This window comes from Lactuca serriola, chromosome 1, assembly GCF_051521515.1.
Source record: "Lactuca serriola cultivar US96UC23 chromosome 1, Lser_US96UC23_V15, whole genome shotgun sequence".
Lineage (NCBI taxonomy): Eukaryota > Viridiplantae > Streptophyta > Magnoliopsida > Asterales > Asteraceae > Lactuca > Lactuca serriola.
The window spans coordinates 129,304,898-129,328,734 of NC_136408.1; positions in this window are offsets into that span (position 1 = coordinate 129,304,898).

The window sequence follows — 23,837 nt, forward strand, 5'->3', positions numbered from 1 at the left end:
TTTTCCATGCATTAAACCTCCTCTCCCCTTATTCAAATTTTATAAAAATTAACTCCATTATTTATATAAAGACATTGATTTTTATAAAAGTGCTTATTAAGCAATTTGATTTATTTTTAAAAATCTTGTTTTCAACAAATAAATTATGATTAATACTTGATAATTTCATTGATCATAATTCATAATTTGATTAATAAGAATTTGATATTGGAAGTTTTATAACCAAATTTTATAAAGTTTTTAAGCTTTATAATTTATAAGTTTGGATTTTTGGCTCTTTAGGGTTTTTGGAATATTGTTTGACATTCATCAACATGATGAAGTATAATTAGAATATTTTAATTTATTTTTAGGGTTTTATACCCTATTTCAATTATAACAAAGCTTGAAGCTTTATTCTAATTATAGTATTGGCATTTCCTATTGTAGCTAAGCAACTTACTAGAATTGTAAGTATCAAGTATATTAGTCCTAGACCTTAGTTGGATCCTAGTTTATGCAAGATTTTTGACGTAATTTATACTACTAGGTCATGGCATGTTGTGCATGAATGGTTATTATAAAGATGCATGAGTCCGAGAATGACCTGAATTGGCAGTTGTCACATGAACCAATTATAATTCCCTTAGGAATTGGCTTTGTAAATGGCTTTGTTGTTACTATTGTTGAAGGAATTGGTTTCATGAGTACAGGCAAAGTTGTTTTAAGTTGAGTCGAATATAGCTTTCCAACGGTTTTCACATCATCCCCTTTACTTCCTTTTCTTTCTCCCCCTTGCACCCCTGTGAAAGCAGGTGAGGCATTCTTCGGTAAAACGGAAGTAAAATTTGTGATTGGGGCCAATGCCTTCTAAATAACTTGCTCCAAAGTATTAACTTTAAGCGTTAAGAATTCCAGAGTAAGAATTGATTGTTGAGAAGGCGTCGAAACACAACTTTTTAATTCAGTCACCAACTGAATTAGTTTTGCAAACTGCTCCTTATCTTCTTTGTGTTTGGCTTCGATAATTAGAGCAGGTGACTGATAATCAGTGACAATCTTGGTAAGTGCTTCAGCAACAACATCAACACCTTTTTACACTTCCAAGTTTTGCGAATTAAGATCTTGAAGCTCTTTTGCAATCTCCTTCTTTAACTCCTTAACCTTGAAGTTGACATCTTCCCTGACCTTTTTCACATCTTGTACAAAAAGAACATATCGTTCTTTTATAGCAGTTGTCAGATCTTTTACAGCACCATCAAAAGATTTCCCTTGAGCTTGAATGCGAAGCTCATTATTCTTATCAGAATCATCAACTTTCGCAGCTATTCTTTTCTCTGCAGCTTTGATCATTGTTTCAACCTCCAAACCCGATACAGAAGACTTTATACCAGAATCAGCTTGTGATTGAAGGATTGCATTCAACTTTCGATTCAGGATTTTAAATTGCTTACCTGACATAAGCATATGATCAAGGATTTCCTCCTCCTCTGAGTCAAAGTGTAAAGCTTCAAATGTTCCTCCAAAACCTCCTCCTTCGGTTTCTTTGTCAGACTGAGCTTGTGAAGGTATAGGTTGTGGTGTTTCAGGGGATTGTGATGGAAACAATGTAGTGAAGGGATGTTGTAAAGGATGATCAAAGATTGATGATGTGGTTATATTTGTATTTGGGAGAATGAATGGTGGTAATGAAGTAGATAAGTTCTCATATGAGATGGGTAATGAAGTAGATAAAATGATTGGCATTGTAGTTTCGACACTCGTGATAGGTGCCCCCATATCAGATACGTTAACAACCATATCAGAAGTAAGTACCTCCTCATGAACTGATTTGGTAGTGACTACTTCGAGTGTAATGGTTGTTGTAGTGGAAATTTGCGAAGTAATGGGAAGAGAGATGTTTACCATTGGTGAAGTTGAAACAAGTGGAGTCTCAGGAACCACTTCATCTTTTGATGACTCATTGCGAATAATCATCTTCCTTTTCTTGTACAGCTTCTTAGTGATGTGCTTCGCAACATCTTGAGCTCTTCTTTTCTTTGACATAGGAGAAACAGGAGCCATAATTTCTCTAATCGTAGCCCCCTTACTACTCACTTCAGTTTTGCGAATAGTAGGAGAGGCAGTCTCCTTATGTGACAACTTGCGAAGCTTCTTTAAGACCCCTGACTTAGTCGGTATGATCTCCTTCGCAGGTCTGGTAGAAGGCTCAACTTTCTCAACCTCTTCAGCCTTTGATACTTTTGGAGATTCGCGTTTTTCCTCCTTTTGAGTCTTCTTCTTCTTCTTGGATGACTCACTACTTACTTCAAGTATCACTCCAGTTCACACATTAGGATCAAAAGTCTTCATGTATCGAACTAACACCTTGTGAGTAGAGGACACTTTGCGAAGCATTGCATCAGGAATTCTTGCAACACTTCTGAAGATATTCGCATATACTTTTTCCAAAATCAAACTCTAGTACCTTGCACAAGAAATTCCCTTATCAACACTGGTGTTTTCTAAGCTTTTGATGAACTCTTTCCAAAGCTGAGTTCCATAATCGACACTTAGATCGTAGTAAAGACCCATAACCATTGCATAAACCTCCAGTCTTCCCCTGTCTCGACCGACACTCCTTCCGGTCAAGCATCATAGAAAGATACCAAACAAGAAGTTCCAAATGCAGGGTAAGCTTGATTTCCTGAAATCACTTATCTTTTCAAGAGTAGGATGATGTCCCATCTCATTGAACATGAAGATAATCTGTGAGTTGGTTGGCTGAAAGAACGGTGGGTTATGAGGAATGTTCAAGAAGTCAATGAACATGTTCTTAGTAAGAAGAACCCTCTTGTTATTCACCAGGTTGAAGGTTATCACATCTGTTGCATAGTTGAATGACGCAGTTGATGCCGCCATTGACAACCAAGTCAAAGGAACTGGGAATGAACTGAACATAGCAGTTGACAATGCTGATTTTTTCAGTGCAACGATAAACATCTTCAATTCTTCTGGGTAAGATGAGACATTGGGATCAACTTGGAAATTTGTGCTTTGAATCTTCATGAGGGATTTTGAAATAAATTCTTCTGTGTTTGATTGAGTAGCAGCCATTGTTAATCTGAGAAATTTATTGAAAGAAAGATTAGGGATTTTGTTCGTCTGAGAATTTTGAATCGCGTAATGATTCTCAGAAAAGATTATCCCTTTTATATGCTAATCCCAAAGATGAATTGTTTCCAAAAATAGAGTAGGCTACGTGTTCCTGAAAACTTGCAATCAATAGCCGTTGTAATGATTATGCCCCATAAAGTGCCTTGAAACTACGACCAACGGTTACTGGAAACTGTTCGTGAGTACAGCTGTGTGAAAGAAGATCCTTCGGTATCGAGGTTGGGCTCTTTCGTTTATGGGATTTTAAACGAAGTCATTTACCAGTCTTGCGAAATCTTCAGCCTAAGTTGGTATTACTTACAACCTCAAGGATTTCGTGAGTGCATGTGATTCAAAGAAATGAGATAAGAAGCAAGCTAATTTTTTTTTGGGATTTTGTGATGTCAAAGTTTATTGACACAAAGCAGTAAAACCCCGGGCAAAGGTTACTTCATTAATTACCAAGAGAAGTAATTAACTACTTTCGTATTTTCCCGTGACATACAATGAATACTTATAGAGAAGTATCGAAGGGCTTCTTTTATAGGCTTAATATGGTGGTTTGCGAATTTCGTTACATATCATCCTAAACATAAGGTGAGTAATTGTAACCGAAATTACTTGTTTGAACATTGTGTTTAGGGACAAGATTGCTTTGGATTATTTTTGAAAAGTGACAAGGATTTCAGATATATACTCACACGGAAATTATATTAAAAAAAATTTAAGTGCTGGACCCTGTTAGGAAACAAACTTCGTGGGCTTAGAAAATTTGATTAGGATCACTCATAAGAATGAATATAATTTAGAGTATATGAAATATTAGGTACAGAAACAAGTAAAACATTTTATGGTGTCAATGCAGTTTATGACCTTTTATAGAGGTCAAAGGGATATCCTATGTTAAGTTTTAAGCTCAAGGTGGAAACAACGTAGAGCTAAATCGTAGCGTAGTAATAAGGTCTCACGTATGGGTTAAATTTTCGTGTCTCCTCGTGAGTCGAATCCGGAATGCCCACCAATGGTATACACGTGATTACTTAGTGGCGACTCATCTACCTCCTTACGCGATGCTCTAGTTATCATTCATGTCGATATCGAAACACTTTTTCATAGTTGTAACTCTAGTACGAAGATGATGAAGAGGTATTGAGGAATAATTGGTATAGGGTTTCGACTTGTGATTATTACTAGTGTATATCTAGCTACTAACCTTACATCTAAAGTCAATAGCTACCAAGGAATACTCATTCTCAGTACTAAGTGCATTGCTCCTAGAGTGACTAGTGATATAACCTAAGTGGTTAACCTAGCACTTGATAACGGGTAAGAATATTTCTAAATAAAGGCATTGTTATAAAAATGCACTTAGTTTCTAAGTGTATCTAGATGAATGCCTATAATATGCAATGCCCATACACACACCAAAAAATTTTGTTTTTCAAAAGTTTAAGTTGAAAATTGTTTTGAACATAATTCTAGTATAACCGTGTCCAGCCTCACATTAACTTTCCTTAATTAAGCATAGTTGGTCAGGCTATACTTAATTAGAGTCCAATAATGCGTACTCGAATTAGTTATACCAGTAGTATGTTCAGTATTTTAAAAATGATTAAATTTTTTTTGGCTATAGTTGTGGTTTTCCAAGGGAAAACCGGTATTCTCTATAACCTTCGGCTCTGATACCATTTCCTATCACACCCCGCTAAAGCGGAAACACGAGGTGTGGCAGTACAAAGGGTTTCATAGAAAAAGTTTAAAGACAACACCAACCATAGTATTAAAAATCATTACAAATTTACAATGGGTTTGAACAACTTTTAAAAGAAATTACAATGTAAATTGAAATACAACACATGCGAATGCTCCTAAAAGTGAAGTGTCCCTAAGTGCCACTTACTCGATGATTCCTGAAAAACCATGTAAAACGAGCGTCAACTATAAAAATAGTTGGTGAGTACTCACAGATAAACAAAATAATATTGGTTCCATGAATTGAAATCAAAGTTTTGATAAAAGTTTCCAATAATAAAAGTATATTGTTAAAATGAGTAAATAAGTTTGTATAAACAAAGTTCTTTGTCATCATGAGAGATAAAGTATGTTGCCCAAATAAGATGCAACATTCATATTCTCATGGAAGATAAAGTTCGTTACTCAAACGAGTCAACAAGTTTCATTGCTAAAATGAGCAATCAATTTCGTTGCTACAAGGAGCAAACAATTTCATTGCTAAAACAAGTATATAAGTTTTCAGTAATAAAAGTTCGTTGCTATAATGAGAAACAAAGTTCGTTGCTATAATAAGCATAAAAGTTTTGTTGCTAAAATAAGTATACAAGTTTCATTGCTAAAATAAGTATACAAGTGTCGTTGCTAACATGAGAGTACAAGTTTCATGTATGCATAAAGATTCGTATGTGCCTCAAGTTTCCATTCATGAGTTCACAACCCAAGCCTAATGACCGAGTCGTGCCCTATTGACTACTATGTGTATCGCAAACATAGTGTATAAAATGGTAAAATGCACTCAAGCGAATCGTGCGAGTGAGGAGTTGTCTACCTCCTGATAGCGTTATCCATAATAACCATAGGCTCAAAAGAGTTAATGAGTTGTGTCTAGAGATTCTAGGGACTTAACCGCGATACAGTCCTCATGAATTAAAGTAACATACACATACATACGAAATATAGCAACCAAGTTTCATACAAGTCAAAATAAATACAAAAAACACAAAAATGGTTTAGGACATGCTTTTCCACCTCAAAAACATTTAAAAACTGAAAATAGGGGAGTGCGTGAATACTCAAAAATGCATTGAGATGATGCAAATGATGCCTTGATCTACGTTCCACTCGTACCACTATCGATTCCTACAATAATGGTATTCGCTAGTGAGTCTCTAATCGAAATCTAACACTAGTATACTTACTATTACAATAGGATTATGCCAATAGTGTGACAAAAGTTAATATTGATAAGTTATAAACATTTTTCTGTGAAAATTTAATTTCAATGAATCAATTGTTATATAACAATTTAATTGGAAAATTCACATTATTGAAATGCTAATATTTAACATTTTAAGAGGTGTTCCAATGTTTTAATATTCAAAAACTAAATCAATTTAGTTCTAAAATTTCCCAAACTTTGCATTTCAGTTTTAATTGAAGTCAAAGACCTCAAGATAAATTTTCTTGAACTTTTGATTTGTCTAACTATTTTTCACCATTTTAGTTTCTTGAATAACCGTAAAATCATGAAAAATACTAAACAGTTAATAAAAATTACCAAACTTTACATTTTAGTTCTAAATGTATTAAAAGACTTCTAGATAAATTTTCATGGATTATGGATATGCATAACCATTTTTCATATATTTAATTCTGTAAATATATAAAAATTCATGAAAAATAGAAATCGGTTAAGAAAATGCCCCAAACTTTTTATAGTAATGTCATTGCACATACTTAAGCTGGGAAAAATATACAAATCGGTTTCTAAACTGTTTAACCCAAATTTTATGATTTTTATGAATTTATTCTAATAAAAATGGGGATAAATAGAAAACAGTTTCCAAAATTGTCCAAAATTTTCTTAACACTTTTATTATACATGTAGAAGCTGTGAAAAATATAAAAGGTATTTTTCAATTAGTCTTTCTATTTTTCTTTGTTTTATCCTCTTAAATATTCATTAATTTGAGAATAATTATTAAACAGTTAAATTAAATTACCAATTTTTTTTTAAAGTTCATTTACTGTGTAAATAATCTGGGAAAAATACCAATGTGGTTTTTATTTATTGAAATCCGATTTTGTGTATTTAAGTGTATTTAATTTTAGAAAATAGGAGAAAAATAGTATACAGAAGAGAAAAATCATCAAAACTTTTATCTAGTCTCCTAATGTATTACAAGGTGTTATGGTAAATTTTCATAATTTTTGGATGAGCAGAACTATTTTTTCTGTTTTGAGGCCATTATAAATACAAAAATCGGGGAAATATAGGAATGCACTATGAAAACTTCTGAAAATATTTTTTTAAGTGTTTAACATATGGATGAAGCTGCGAAAATTGCTAGGCAGCCCTTTAACCTTCTCTAAAGTGGTTTTATGATTTATTGAAGCTAAATAAAAAGAAAATTAAAAATCATACTAAAAAGTAACAAAAATCGATGAAACTTCATGAGAGATGTTTATTATCTCATTGGGTCATCCACAATTATTTCCAGAATTTATGAACAAGTTTAAGTATTTTATATGCTTTCACACTCTATTTTCTTATTATTTTCATGTAAAAATAAAGAAAATATACATTGAGCTGAAAATTTCCAGAATGCAACTTCAAACAATTTAATAACAATGAAAAATTGTTTTCTTATTTTTGATGTCGAAAAACATGCCTAAAGGCTCAAACAATTATAGAGAAAACTTGATTCTTGTGATTTTGTTAAAAATTATTGATGTTACTTTGAGAATTTTTGCAACATGTTCCAAAGGCTTTTGAATCAAGATATTTTTATACCTCTTAATACATGATGTTAAGTACTCAAATTAATTTTTCCTTGATTTTTAGTGATGAATAAGATCTTTGAACATGCAATACAAAACTAGTATTCACAAAAAGGTGCTGATTGAGCAACAGTTTTGTAAAAATTGCTAAAAATAGAAATATTTGAATTTTCCAGTGAGGTCAGCTGGGTTTAAAATCTAACTCAAAATATTATATTTCAGAAAAATAATATCGAATTTTGGTTAAGAAATGAGTAAGATATGACAGTTTAAAGTCAGGTAAAGAAATCTGGCAGATTGCATGCATGGTGATTGGTTAGAAAAATGAGTTTTCATCATTTCTTTGAGTAAATCTTTTGAAATATTTTAAAAGATATCATGATAAACTTATATTCTAGTTATGTTTCCTAAGATCAAAAGATTAAAACTTATCAAAATGTATACATTCATTTATGAACAAAATTTTGTTTCTAAAAAACTCTTAACTTGAGTTTGATGTTTTAATCCTTAAAATCGATTTTTGCACTAAGATCATGAACATGCAACCTTGTTTATCATACATGCATGGTGTTAAAACACATCCATCATGTTCTAAAAACCATTTTAACAAAAAAGAAAACAAGTTTGAAGAAGATGAAGAAGTAGAAGTCGGTTTTTGAAGTAAAATGCACATGCATGGCTTAAATCATTGTTGTGGATCTTCAAGAGATGTATGTTCTTTACCTTAAATTTATTTGTGGCTTGAAAAACCCTTATAAATCTCCATAATTTCGTGGTTAAGAGGCTGTGGTTTTGGTGTCTGGAGAAAAAAAATTAGAGAGAAGGTAGAGAGAGTTTTCTGGAGAGAGAAAGAAGAGAGATGTGTGTGTGTTGGAAAGTGAGAGTGTGAGAGAGATATATGGGAAGAGAGGGGTCCGAAATTTTGAGTATAATAACCCTTTCTCATTCATTTTGTTTTATAAAATTTAAGTTATTTTATAAAATATCTAAATTTTATATAAAATGTCCACTAAAATCAAGTTTCTATTCATGAAACCTTGATTTTTGACTTATAAATTAAGGATGAATGTTAATGACTTAAATTTTTATTTTTCTTGATTATATTTCCCTGAATTTAATTGTTTTAAGATAATGTTATAAGTTTCATAACTATTTTTATAGAATTCTTGATGTCAAATTTTATAAAATTTAGGTTTTAGGGCTTTTAGGGTTTTGGAGTTTAATAAACTTTGAATATCAAAATAAATTGAATATTTGAGACTTCAAATTATCTTATGGTATTATAACTCTTTTATAAATAATGTTTGTAACTCTTTTATATTTATAAATTGAATATTTGAGACTTCAAATTTATTTTTATCTTATGGCATTCTATGTAGTGATTCCAAGATTCAAGCGAAATTGAGGAATCAAGTATACTAGTCCTAGTCTTCAACTTTGACTTAACTTTCTATGAGACTTTGAACTAACTTCTACTTCTAGGTCAAGTGCATGATGTGTGTATATGATTCATGAAATGTTGTTCGAGTCAAAGAGTAACCCGAATATGGATAGTCACTACAGTTAAGTAGTTGTAGAATTCACATACCAATGTGAAATCCAAGCACATTATCCATTGTCTCTATCTGTTTCCAAGATTCTACTAGGTTATAACTTAGCTTCTAGTTACTAAGTCTAATATGTGTAGTGCCTATATGTGTAACTAAGTTTATTCAAATCTAACTAACTCGAATTTTGACGGTTGTCACATCCTGCAACAGAAAAATTATCATTTAATTCATGAAATTCATCATTTTCATCAAGATTAATTGTCTCTGTTTCATCATGCTCCCCCTCAACATGATGTTCATCTTGATGCTCCCCCTCAAAATGATGTTCTTGTTGATCATTTAAAGGTAATTGCGAATGCTCCCCCTCAACTTGATGACTCATAGTCTCATTCTCCCCCTCGAAAGTTTGCTCTCCCTTTATATTTGTGGTCATATGCTCCCCCTCCATACGAACTTCAGGCACACTTTCGCAAAATATTGAATTCGTAGTAAGTGTTGAATCATCAGTATGTTTTGAGGATTCTGATGTTTGATTGTTAGGAGCATGAACTTCCGCATCAATTGCCCTGTCAGGAATTCCGAAAATTAAGTCATAATCAAAATCATTGATATCTGAATTTTCAATTTGAGTATCTAAATCAACAAGAATTGATTTATTTTAAAATTTACTATCCATTTGTTTAAGATAGTAATCATAGAAGGTTAAGTTGAAAGTTTCTTCAACTTTTCTTGTTCACTTGTTTAACATCCTGTATGCAACTGAATTTTGCGAATATCCTAAGAATATGCCTTCATCAGCTTTCGCTTGGAACTTGGTCAAATTATCTTTTAGATTCATTATAAAACACCTGCAACCAAAAACATGGGAAAATTTTACATTAGGTTTTCGATTGTTGAGTATTTCATATGGAGTAATATTGAATCTTCGATGAATGAACGAACGATTATGAGTAAAACATGCAGTCGACACAGCTTCAGCCCAAAGATATTGAGGTAAGTTCGCATATGTTAGCATGGTCCTTGCCGCTTCGCATAGAGACCTATTTCTTCTTTCAACAACACCATTTTGCTATGGAGTATATGGTGATGAGAAATTATGTGAAATGCCTTTGGCTGTGAGAAATGAATCCAGCGTTTGATTTTTAAACTCAGGACCATTGTCACTTTTAATTCTGCGAACATTCTTTTTAAGACATATCTCAATCTTTTTGATAAAGTCAATCATCGTCTGAGCAACTTCAGATTTTAACCTGAGAAAGAATACCCATGTATATCGAGAAAAATCATCAACAATAACTAAAATGTACCGCTTTTTATTGATTGTAGCAATAGTCGACGGTCTACATAAGTCAATGTGAAGAAGTTCCAACGGTTCCACGATTTTTGAATCTATCACAATTGGATGACCTTTTCTATGTTGTTTTCCTTGTTCGCAAGCTGCACACAATGTATCATTGTCAAATTTCAGTATAGGTAAACCTCGAACCAAATCTTCAGTGACAAGCTTGTTAATATTGAGAAAGTTCAAATGAGACAATCTTCTATGCCAAATCCAGCTAACATCATTAGAGGCCTTCGACAATAGACACACTGCAGGTTTGCCCACAATCAGTTTGATGTCGAGTGTGAACATGTCTCCATATCTTTTGGATTTGAGAAGTACTTCATTTGTCTCTACTTTCGAAATGATACTTCCTTCTTCATTGAACACAACCTGATTTCCAGTACCCACAACAAGTTGCAAAACACTAATCAATTTATGTTGAAGACCTTCGACATAAGCAACCCGGTTAACTGTGAATTGTCCATTTGTGACTTTTGATGAGATGAAAATACTCTTTGATCGTTTAGATCTTACATAGGTTTAACAGAATCATGCAAACAAAATAAGAAACAAAAGAATGAACCAACAATGAGCTGAATGATTCAATAGATTCATGCCTCAGTAGAGCTCGATGAAGAACTTCCGCTGTAGAGGCTTTTAGGGTTACAATCGATAGAAACAAAAACGTTATGAATGATCGACTAAAACAGCTACGTACCAAGATGCATGCAAGCAGCTATAAATACTAAAACCCTAAAAATTAAATCACGGATTGACAAGCCCAATCCGGATACAAAACTGGGCTAAGAAACGAGCCCAAGATGCAACACATATTAAGCCCAACAATCTCCCCCTTTGCGTAAATTGGGGCGAGACCTTACTTTGGCTTACTTGCACCTGTGGCACCAGCTTTCTTCACAGTCTTGAACAAGCAAGGAATAATGGCCAGAAGTGTTTGTCGGAAATGAATATACCAGTTGATCATGTCGTTGAAGTATTTCTTATCACTTTCAGAATTCTGCTTGCATCGATTGATGATCCCCAGAACATGCTCCAAGCAGGAAGTGGTGTAAAGATGTTTGTCAGCCAAAGCGAATAGGCATTTCTGACCTTCTGCCCTGATGAACATGACTGAGTTTCGCTTTGGGTCAATCTTCCCCATCTGCATTCTATTCAAGTCGCTTGCAGAACCAACTGGAGTGATAGTAGGCTTCTTTCTGAGTACACTTGCAACTTCTTGATCCAACTTGCCAACCTCCAAAATGTAACGCACCAACATCCTCTTAAAATGGAATATGAATGATCTATGATCGGCCCATATTCCATTTCATTGATGAGGAGGATGTTGTGTAGGATTATCCAGTCATGAGGATTTAGATTGGGAAGATCAGCGAGAGAGATGGCATGTTCGGCTTTGTCGGACCCCCTCAAGACCTTGAATCTGACATTTGTGAAGTTACCCTCCCGAACGGGTTTGAGGACCCGAACGTTGATAATCTTTTGTACACTCCATGTCTGATACTGAGGTTGAGCAGTCCTCAGATAAAAATCAATAAGTTCCCTATCAACCTTCGGGTGAGGATGAGGGACTTCAGCTATGTGGGAGAATACATGAAAGATGAAAGCCTTTCGGGTCAAGGGCATGTCAAACTGAGAATCAAACGAATTGACCCGGTCCAAGGAGATCATAGGTTCAAGCCAAAGGATGCTGGGGGACTCGATAGCTTCTTTGACAAGCTCTTCAAGAGTCCAAGGAGGGAATAGGGTTTTTCGGCTTTCAAAGAGATCATGAGCCTCCTTTATCTTTCTTTCATTAGCTTCGGCCTCCCTAGCAATCCGAGCATTTGTATCAAGCTCCTTCTCCCTGGCCTGTTTCTTCAAAATGTCAGCAATAGTTTCTTTATCTTCACTTCCATCACTGTCATTAAGAACCTGTTTGCCTTTGTCTTGAGCACCCGAACCTGATGCAGGAACAGTTGTTGGTTCGGTTGCTTTAGGTGGAACTGATGAAGAAACTGGAAGTGGTCGAGATTGAGCTTTGGAAATAGGAGGAGGTTTAGATTGTGTTGTGCTCTTTGAAGTCTTTTCTCCCCCTTGTTTCGGATGGTCCATTTGCTTAGGAAGCCCCTGAATTCGGCTAAGCAAGGCAATGGCAAGAGCAAGCTTCTCAGCAAGAGTTCGCCTCACCGAGTAGTTGAGAATCGGATCATGGGCTTCAATGATATTGGAGAGGGCTCCGTGGACATCCGAAACACAACTTTTAACCACAACTTTCTCCGACCGAAAAGAGTCGACCTCCTTCTCTGCTTGGGAGAGTTGATGACTTGTAAGTTGGAGCTCAGATGTTTTGCGGGCAAGCTCATCCCTTGAAGAATATTCCGTTGCAAGGGTTTGTTGGAACTTGAGCAAACGATCTTCAACGGATGACTGACAAGATTGGTTGTCTTCTTTGAGGGTTTGACGAAGACTGGCAAAGTGCTGTTTTTATGTTTCTAGGGAAGTGTCCAGCTTCTCCACAATCGAGCTAACCTTTGTGGCATTAGTTTCGGCTGCCCCCTGCAAAGACTCCAGAAAGATGTTAGCATCTTGAAATAGTTATTCGACTATTTCGGTCGCCGCAGCACAAGCCTTTGTTGATTTTTCGATAGCATCAGTAGCGGAGTTGATTGAGGCTTCGTGTGCCTTGGTGAAAGTATCCACCATCCCCTTAATGGCAGCTTCTGAGATATGGGACTTTGAGGAAGAGGAAGAAGCTACGAGATTATCAATCTTCTCGTGGAGTTCCTTGATGAGCTTTTTGGTGACAGGAGCATCATCATCATCATCACTTTGAACCTGGTAGGGGCTGTAGTAAATTGAATCGAAGGTCATATCTTCCCCTCCTAGAAATTTCTCGGTTTCGGCTGAGTGAGTGGGAGATAAGGGTGATGTGGATAGTCCAGTTGTGGGAGTAGGTTCGGGTGCTGAAGTTGGTTCGGGTGTAGGTGTATGTTCGGGTGCTGAAGTACGATCCCCCGTATCAGATACGTTGGTTCAAACTTCAGATGTTGTTGTTTTGGTGGCTTTAGAGAAAATGGGTGGTGGTATAGGAATAGAAGTGGGTGGAATGTGAGTAGAGGTAGTTATGGGGGGAATAGAAATTGATGAGGTTATGATGGGAATGGAAACAAATATAGTGATAGGTGGAGAAGAGATAGGTTCGGTTGCGACAGGTACCTCATGTATAGGAGAACGGGGAGGAGAGTCACCTCGAATCGACTCTTCAGATTCTGAACCTTCATCGTCTGAATCGCTCGAGGAAGAAGCAAGAACAAGTTTACGCTTAGGTTGAGTTTTCTTCTTCTTCGGTGGAGGTGATTGGGCTGCTTTTGTCAACTTTCGCTTCTTAGGAGTAGGGCCTTTTGCTCCTTTTGCTGCTTTCTTGATTTTCCCCTTCTCTGGTTTCTTGCCCCTGGTGGCAGGTTTGTCTGCTTCATTAATAGACTGAATCATCTCGGGTGTCAACTCTCTCGGACCCGAAGGAGGAAACTCCTTGTAGGTTTTGAAGATTAGCCTCTCTTTGGATACACCAGCATACATGGACTCTGGAATTGAGCCAACAAAAATGAATTTGGATGGATCAGTTACAATAATCTTGGTGGTATGAAACACACCAATCGAGGAAAGAGGAGAATTGGCCACAGTGGGGACATGATATTTTTCCATAGCCCATTTGGTGACGATCGTCCAAAACCTGGCATAAGAGATTTCAGTGTGCCGAGAGGTAGAGCCGAGGCTTTGAATCAACTGTTGCCAAAGGACCGAGCCGTAATCAAGGTTGACCCCATTGTACAGACCATAAAGGATGGTCATGACTAATCGGCTGGCTCCGTCAGAACCTGCACTCCGCTCAGATAAACGCTTGAATAAGATCGTGAAAAAGCCGTTCCGTTGAGGAGGAAGGCATGACTTCTTGAATTTCGTCACGGTCGTAAGGATTTCTGTGTAACCCATGTTGTAAAACATGGAGAAGAGTTGACCCACAGAGATTGAATCAGGTTTAACCCTCGATTCGTCAGGTTCAAACCCTAGAAGCCAGCAAAATCGCTGCTTGGAGATGGAGGATTTGTTGTCAAGAATGTCGAAGTAGATACGATCAACAGATTTGTCGTAGTGAGCGGTGGAGAAAACCTACGAGAGACATTCCATAGGCACGATTTCAACCTTGGAGAGTGCGAGAATTAGTGGAGAGTATTTGAGACACTCCACTATAGGATACATAAATGCATCATAGGAGATTGGGTTGAGATCGATGACCAGGATTTGCTGAGGTCTGATTGGAAGAATGGTAGATCAAGAAGAGGTTTCATGGACTGAGGAGGAATCCGCCATTGTTGAACGCTTCAAAGAAGAAGATGAACAGTGGGAGAAAAACCTTTGTTTGCTTTGTTTTGACATCCCCATTTTCACGGCCAGAAAAGACAGATTTGCTTATGCTTTGTTTTATAAATCAGAGTGATCGTTTAAAGAAAACGGTTGCGGAATTTGTTCCCAAAATAAAATATGATAACCATTTATCAAAACATTTCTCAAAGAGAATGTATTTCCATTAAATAATAAAACCTCGGGATGTCATGTTCCGATACAGACCAAAAGCATAAACAATATAAAATAGACCTTACAATAGTTATTCAACTACTGATCTATTATCCAAAACCTCTCGTCAAGTCCACCAACTTATACTCTTGTGTCATTACCTGTAATGCAAAGAAAACTGAGTGGGTCAGGCTTGGGAGCCTGGTGAGCATATAGGGGTTTCAACCCACAATAATACAATTATTATATTCAACCATCAAACAATCAACTCAATTACTCATCCCTATTATGTTTCTTAGGATTTTACCCTAGGAATTCAACTACTCGTCATTCCTTCATTCCCAAGGATTGACCTAAGGAATTTACACAAACTTCCATTGCTACATAAGGCGCATCTGCCAACATTATCCTTTAAGCGCCTCTGCCAGGATTACGTCATACACTATGAGGCGCGACTGCCAGGTTTATGACATTCTCTTTTAGGCACATCTGCTGACATTATCTTATAAGCGCATCTGCCAAGATTATCCTATAAGTGCTTCTGCTATTATTATGACAATCTCTATTTGGCGCATCTGCCGACATTATCCTATAAGCGCATCTGCCAGGATTATGACATTCGCTACTTGGTGCATCTACCGATATTATTCTCCAGCACATCTGCTAGCTTTATGACATTCTTTAATTGGTGCGTCTACCAACATCATTCTTAATTATCTTTCATACCTCATCACTTTATCACATACCAACTATCTCATCTACCCATGTTCTACCCAACATATTTGTAGATATAGAATACACATACAGTTTATCTCTTTTAAAACTATATAAAACATTCATTCCATACTCATCTCAAATAAACAACAATATATAAACACATAGCACGTATTTTATACCAAATACTTCATATTTATGTGTTAGAAGAAAGTAACCATACACTCTCCCAAACATACACTTAATACATTCAAACAATACTTGTATTATACCCGTGTTTATGAAAGGGACTATACACCCACACATATAAACAACCTCATATTATACACGTAGCACGTATTTCATAGAAAATACTTAATAATTATGCGTTAGAAGAAAATAACCACACACTCACTTGATCAGAAGATGATCGGACAACACTACGGCTTATAGAAGTAGTAATCCACAACAGATCTGGAAGATCTTCACAAAAATCGAACTTCTCGCGGGCAGAGCTTCGACTCGGGAACCGCACTTCTCGGGATCTTCGGGATCTCGGGACTTGCCTCGGGGCTAGAGTATGATATCGGGGCTTCGGGGTGGAATCGGGAGTAAAAATGCAGAGCTTCGGCACAAAGATGAGAAGAAATGAGCAAATAAACCCAGAACCCTCGCATCCTATTTATAGTGAAAATATCTGATGTACTCGCCGAGTAGGGGACACCTACTCGCCGAGTTGGTCCATGTGGTGGCTTTCTGGTGGTGCCACGTGTCAAATTCTGGGTGGTGCCACATCACCCCTATCGCGTATTAGCCTTCGAACTTAGAAAAATCATAACTTTCGCATACGAGCTCCGTTTTTGACGCTCTTTATATCCACGCGTAGGTAAAATCAAGACCTACAACTTTCGTTTAGATTCCGTTGGCTAAATCTTGACCGATCTCAAATTTAACAGTAGGAGGCGTTTAGACTGTTAAATGACCGCGAAGAATTCGTAACTCCTTCATACGAACTCCGTTTTCGTCCATATTTTTACCGTTGAGTTCCTATTAATGAGACCTTCAACTCTTATTTAGGTCGCGTAAGCCAAAAACCGCTCGAACTAAAATTCGAGTTTCGGGTCGTGCACTGCTAAGCCGAATCTTAGAAAAATCATAACTTCCTCATACGAAGTCAGATTTGGGCGTTCTTTTTATTGACGCTCTTATTTTAACACATTCTACAACTTTTGTTTAGATTGATAAGGCTAAATCTCGCTCTATCGTAAATTCACTATTTACGCTTCCCGGTGCCGTGCCGGTTTTGCCGTAAAACTTCGACAGGTCATAACTTCTTCGTTATAACTCGGATTTTGGCGTTCTTTATATGCACGAAAACCTTGTGACATATACTAAAACTTGGTTGAGATTAATCCTTCTAGATAATCTTCCATCAAAATGTCATTTTTGACGCCTATCGTCTTAAAATTGACTAGCCCGAATCTACGGGCGTTACAATTATCTCCCCCTTAGGATGATTACGTCCCGGAATCATCAACGAAATAGGACTTGCATAATGATTCCACAGTTTATTTATTTATCCTAGGTAATAACCGTAACTTCTATGTTTTCTCGAAAGAGTATTTAACTCTATGGCTTTCTTGACCGCAAACGAGGCCCAATCTTGCATCTGCTTATCGTACTATGTTGTACTTTCAATCGTAACCTTCAAGTTACCAAATAAGTCCTCATTTTGGACTCCTTCTTTTTCTCAGGATAAATACTTTCCTTTATCTATTGCAACAAACCGATGGGTCGTGCTCTATCGACCTCTCATCGCACGATGCGACGCTTAGACTCGGTCTTTAATAAAGTTAAATTCCAGAATGGAATATACCTTCCTTCATATTCTAATGTGATATAATCACATTTCAGCATGTAGCATTTCTACCTACAAACTTCATTTAACAACGAGAGCGACACTATCAATCGCATTAACTTCAACCTTCTGTCTTAAGTCAGATGTTACATCTAACCCGGTCCTTTAGACCATGTACATACTCCTCGCCATCGAACTCAAATTTAAATACGACCACTAGGGTCGGAACAAGAACCGTCTTACTAGTCATCACCGAAACAATGGTAACGACATACCAGAATAAAATTGAATCAATCACTAGCTTCTTGGTAACCTTGTGACTTTCCCTGATCCAAGTGCGAGTCCTGTGCTTCCGGTAGTATATGCATCTACTACCTTTCACACCTACTCATACTCGTCCCAAGTATTGTCTCGTAGTCGACCAAGTCACCATACAAGAAAATCAGACAATCATTCAACACATCAGTTAACAGAACTAGGGTTTATATTAATTCCTTGAAACGATTACACAAAAGTTCAAGTTCACCCTATACTATGCCTCTAATAGGCTACACCACATGTTACTTTTCATATCGCTACTTTATAACTTGATCTTTAGATATAAGATCCTTATTCCTGATTCCTTGCATTGTCATCTGCTTCATCAAGGATCATTTGAAATGCTCTTGCCTTTAGCTTTGGCGGCGCCTCTAGCCTTGCTGCTTGATTTTTCCTTGGGCAGTCTTGCTTGAAGTGCCCCTCTTCGTTACATTCGTAACAGACCTTTTTGTTGAAAATACATTAATCGGCGTAATGCCCATGCTTTCCACACTTGAAACATGTCACTTCCACGCCACATTTTCCTGAGTGCTTCTTCTTGCACTTATCGCACCACCGTGCCTCATCTCTCCCTCCTCCTCCAGACTTCGAGGATTTTCCTTTCTCATTAGAACCTGAAGTTCCTTCTAACTTTCTCTTCTCGCCAACTTCAACCTTACTGTCAGTCCTCCCCTTGATCATATTCTCAACAGACTTGGCAGCCCAAATAGCTGCCTCTAAGGTAGGTGCCTGACGCACTGGCACCGCATACTCCCAATGGAGTCCCTTTGCATACCGGTCGACTTTTGTCAGTTCGTCTGGGACGATGCGTAAAGCAAACTCCATCTTGTCTGTGAAGGCATTAGTGTATTCATCCACTGACATGCTGCCTTTCTTCAATATCAGAAACTTATTCTCCAACTCCAATAGATTTTGAGCAGAGCAGAACTTGCGCTTGAATTGCACCAAGAACTCTGCCCAGGTCAGTTGCAGTGGCTCATTAGGACTTAGGATCTTCCCCAAAGTGTTCCACCAACGAACAGCCCCACCCCTGAACTGACGTACTGCATAGATAGTTTGCAACTTGCCTCTGCAGCCACAAGTCATGAAGGCTAACTCCATTTCGGAAATCCAATCCATAACTCCAACCGGATCCTCCTTTCCATTGAAGGTCGATGGTTTGCAAGTTAGAAAGTCCTTGTACTTGCATCCCATTCCATCATTCCTTCCACCATGGTTGTCTTGCCTAACTATCGGTGGGTTGGCTTGACCAACAGACCCACTGAAGTTTCCACCTTCCAAGTGCCCTTCATTTAATTCAGGCTCCTCCACAGGAATTGACAGTTCGTCACGATTCTGTTGAAGCAACCGTCTAGTTTCATCCATCTGATGATCCAACATCGTCTGAATCATCATTTGCACACCAGCCATGGTTATTGGCTCAGGTGCTGCTGCTACGACAGGTACTTGTTCAATCACTGGTGGTTGATTCCTGTTTTCATCAACATTTCCAACTCCACTTCTTGTTCTCACCATTTTTGATCTATACACCGAATAAGGTGAAATTAGATCCTCATTCACGATAGATATTCAAATCATCCTTATCACTCCGAAACGTTTACATGCTAGTTCTAATATCGTAGACGTACGCTTAGAATCCTACACACATAAGGTTTCCAGATCCGGTCGGCAACAGACCATAGATCCAAACAAATAATAGCATCAATATAGCTATCACACAAAACATTTTGCACATAAGAGCATTTTAGGCATCATTCCTAAAATAACTAGTGCTTGTGTCAATTTAAGGTGTACTACCTAACATATTTTAGACACACTCCTCACAACCATTACTTAGCACTCTAAGTTTAAGTCTAGAAATCCTACAAATTCCTAGTTCGCTTAAACTAATGCTCTGATACCAACTTTGACATCCCCATTTTCACGGCCAGAAAAGACCGATTTGCTTATGCTTTGTTTTATAAATCAGAGTGATCATTTAAGGAAAACGGTTGCGGAATTTGTTCCCAAAATAAAATATGATAACCATTTATCAAAACATTTCTCAAAGAGAATGTATTTCCATTAAATAATAAAACCTCGGGATGTCATGTTCCGATACAGACCAAAAGCATAAACAATATAAAATAGACATTACAATGGTTATTCAACTACTGATCTATAATCCAAAACCTCTCGTCAAGTCCACCAACTTATACTCTTGTGTCATTACCTGTAATGCAAAGAAAACTGAGTGGGTCAGGCTTGGGAGCCTGGTGAGCATATAGGGTTTTCAACCCACAATAATACAATTATTATATTCAACCATCAAACAATCAACTCAATTACTCATCCCTATTATGTTTCTTAGGATTTTACCCTAGGAATTCAACTACTCGTCATTCCTTCATTCCTAAGGATTGACCTAAGGAATTTACACAAACTTCCATTGCTACATAAGGCGCATCTACCAACATTATCCTTTAAGCGCCTCTGCCAAGATTACGTCATACACTATGAGGCGCGACTGCCAGGTTTATGACATTCTCTTTTAGGCACATCTGCCGACATTATCTTATAAGCGCATCTGCCAAGATTATCCTATAAGCGCATCTGCTATTATTATGACAATCTCTATTTGGCGCATCTGCCGACATTATCCTATAAGCGCATCTGCCAGGATTATGACATTCGCTACTTGGTGCATCTACCGATATTATTCTCCAGCACATCTACTAGCTTTATGACATTCTTTAATTGGTGCGTCTACCAATATCATTCTTAATTATCTTTCATACCTCATCACTTTATCACATACCAACTATCTCATCTACCCATGTTCTACCCAACATATTTGTAGATATAGAATACACATACAATTTATCTCTTTTAAAACTATATAAAACATTCATTCCATACTCATCTCAAATAAACAACAATATATAAACACATAGCACGTATTTTATACCAAATACTTCATATTTATGTGTTAGAAGAAAGTAACCATACACTCTCCCAAACATACACTTAATACATTCAAACAATACTTGTATTATACCCGTGTTTATGAAAGGGACTATACACCCACACATATAAACAGCCTCATATTATACACGTAGCACGTATTTCATAGAAAATACTTAATAATTATGCGTTAGAAGAAAATAACCACACACTCACTTGATCAGAAGATGATCGGACAGCACTACGGCTTATAGAAGTAGTAATCCACAACAGATCTGGAAGATCTTCACAAAAATCGAACTTCTCGTGGGCAGAGCTTCGACTCGGGAACCGCACTTCTCGGGATCTTCGGGATCTCGGGACTTGCCTCGGGGCTAGAGTATGATACCGGGGCTTCGGGGTGGAATCGGGAGTAAAAATGCAGAGCTTCGGCACAAAGATGAGAAGAAATGAGCAAATAAACCCAGAACCCTCGCATCCTATTTATAGTGAAAATATCTGATGTACTCGCCGAGTAGGGGACACCTACTCGCCGAGTTGGTCCATGTGGTGGCTTTCTGGTGGTGCCACGTGTCAAATTCTGGGTGGTGCCACGTCACCCCTATCGCGTATTAGCCTTCGAACTTAGAAAAATCATAACTTTCGCATACGAGCTCCGTTTTTGACGTTCTTTATATCCACGCGTAGGTAAAATCAAGACCTACAACTTTCGTTTAGACTCTGTCGGCTAAATCTTGACCGATCTCAAATTTAACAGTAGGAGGCGTTTAGACTGTTAAATGACCGCGAAGAATTCGTAACTCCTTCATATGAACTCCGTTTTCGTCCATATTTTTACCGTTGAGTTCCTATTAATGAGACCTTCAACTCTTATTTAGGTCGCGTAAGCCAAAAACCGCTCGAACTAAAATTCGAGTTTCGGGTCATGCACTGCTAAGCCGAATCTTAGAAAAATCATAACTTCCTCATACGAAGTCAGATTTGGGCGTTCTTTTTATTGACGCTCTTATTTTAACATATTCTACAACTTTTGTTTAGATTGATAAGGCTAAATCTCGCTCTATCGTAAATTCACTATTTACGCTTCCCGGTGCCGTGCCGGTTTTGCCGTAAAACTTCGACAGGTCATAACTTCTTCGTTATAACTCGGATTTTGGCGTTCTTTATATGCACGGAAACCTTGTGACATATACTACAACTTGGTTGAGATTAATCCTTCTAGATAATCTTCCATCAAAAAGTCATTTTTGACGCCTATCGTCTTAAAATTGACTAGCCCGAATCTACGGGCGTTACATTTGTGGGTTGCGATGAAGAGGGAAAACATCCAGGGTTGAACCCTTTATATCGGTTATGGAGGAGAGAGAAAAATTTGCCCCCAAATCTTCTCGGAACTCGGAACGGCGCTTGATGTGATTGAAAATTGACAGTTAGCGTCCCCGATGATTACGCATGAGAGAGAATACTGTTTCCTTTTAGCACGCGTGCCCGTCAAATCACTGTTGAAGCCGTTAATCTTCTGGCTGAGTCAGCATCTTATCTTTTAAATGAGCTGTCATCAGTAAAGAGAAGCAAGGACTTATAAAAACCACAGTGTTTCCTTGTTGAGTACATTATTAATAACCGAAGCTTCATTAGGGAAAGTAGCTGGTAGAAAACCGAACCAGACTTTTGGAAAATCAAAGATTTTCATGCGTAGAGTGACAAAGATAAAGAAATAAAGCTATATCTACGTGGGAATTTGTGATGTCAATATAGACACGAAACAATGGATCCCGGGCACGAATCTCTTCCTTCAAAGTTAAGAGAAACTTTAAAGTGTCTGTGTGGTTTCCCATTGAATTACGATCAAGCACTTGTTAAGAAGTGTTGAAAGGCATCTTTTGATGAGGCTTAGAAGGGTGGCTTTCGCTTCGGTTCAGAATTCCGGATCTTGACATAAGACTGAAACCGAACAAAGTACCTGTGAGACCGATGTGATCTGTTGAACAAGTAGGTTTGGAATATATTTAGTGACTTGTTGGAAATTTATTTGGTATGAAATCCCAAAAAAAATTAAAACTGGATTCTAAAGGAAGAAATGTTATGGTATCTAACAATTTCATAAGAATCACACAAAAAGAAAATTTGAGATTTCATGGTACGACCACTTGGGTGGATTTGTTAATTCATGGGTGAAAGCTAGAGCAATTTTAATTGTTCACCGTCAATGCATTGTGGGTATTGAATTGTGGGTTTCACTTAGCACATAGTGACACGAAGCTAAGATCATAAACACAGAGATTGTATAACCATAAACCTCAGTGGTTATATCTGAGAGTCTCAAGGGTTACATAAATGAACCGAAATATAATGGAGAAAAAATGTTTGAGGTGTTGTAAAGAAACCAAAGTACCTCCGCTATAAAGAGTGACCAAGCAGAAAACTCTTAACTCATATGAGAAAAGAGTAAGGTAGCTCATGATTAGAATAAATTTAACAGCCTAATTAGGAAGACAAGGTTTGTGTATACCCAGTCAGTAAGGCTTTATTCAAAATCAAATGAGGCTTTGGACAACATGCAACAGCATGCTTCTAGGGACACTTAGCTAGTAAAAAGTATGAGAATGATACCTGCCACATCAATATTCCAGAGACTGCTAATGTGAACAGAAGTGAAGACAAAAGAGAGAAAATATTTTTGGAGTTTTGATATGTTAGAAAAGAGAGGAACAAAACAAAAGTGTACACCCAAAGACATCACCTTTTTGAGATAAGCGAACACAAGTTTAGTGGGACAGAACCCGAAATAGACCGAGCGTTCGGTTCATTTCGGTTCCCGTGTGAACCACGCCCGAAATAAACCGAGTGTTCTGTTCATTTCGCGTTCAACTTTTAGTTTTGTGAAGGTGTTTTTGGTACTGACTCCGATTCTATCATACCTAGGCCTTGCAGGATTTTATTGAAA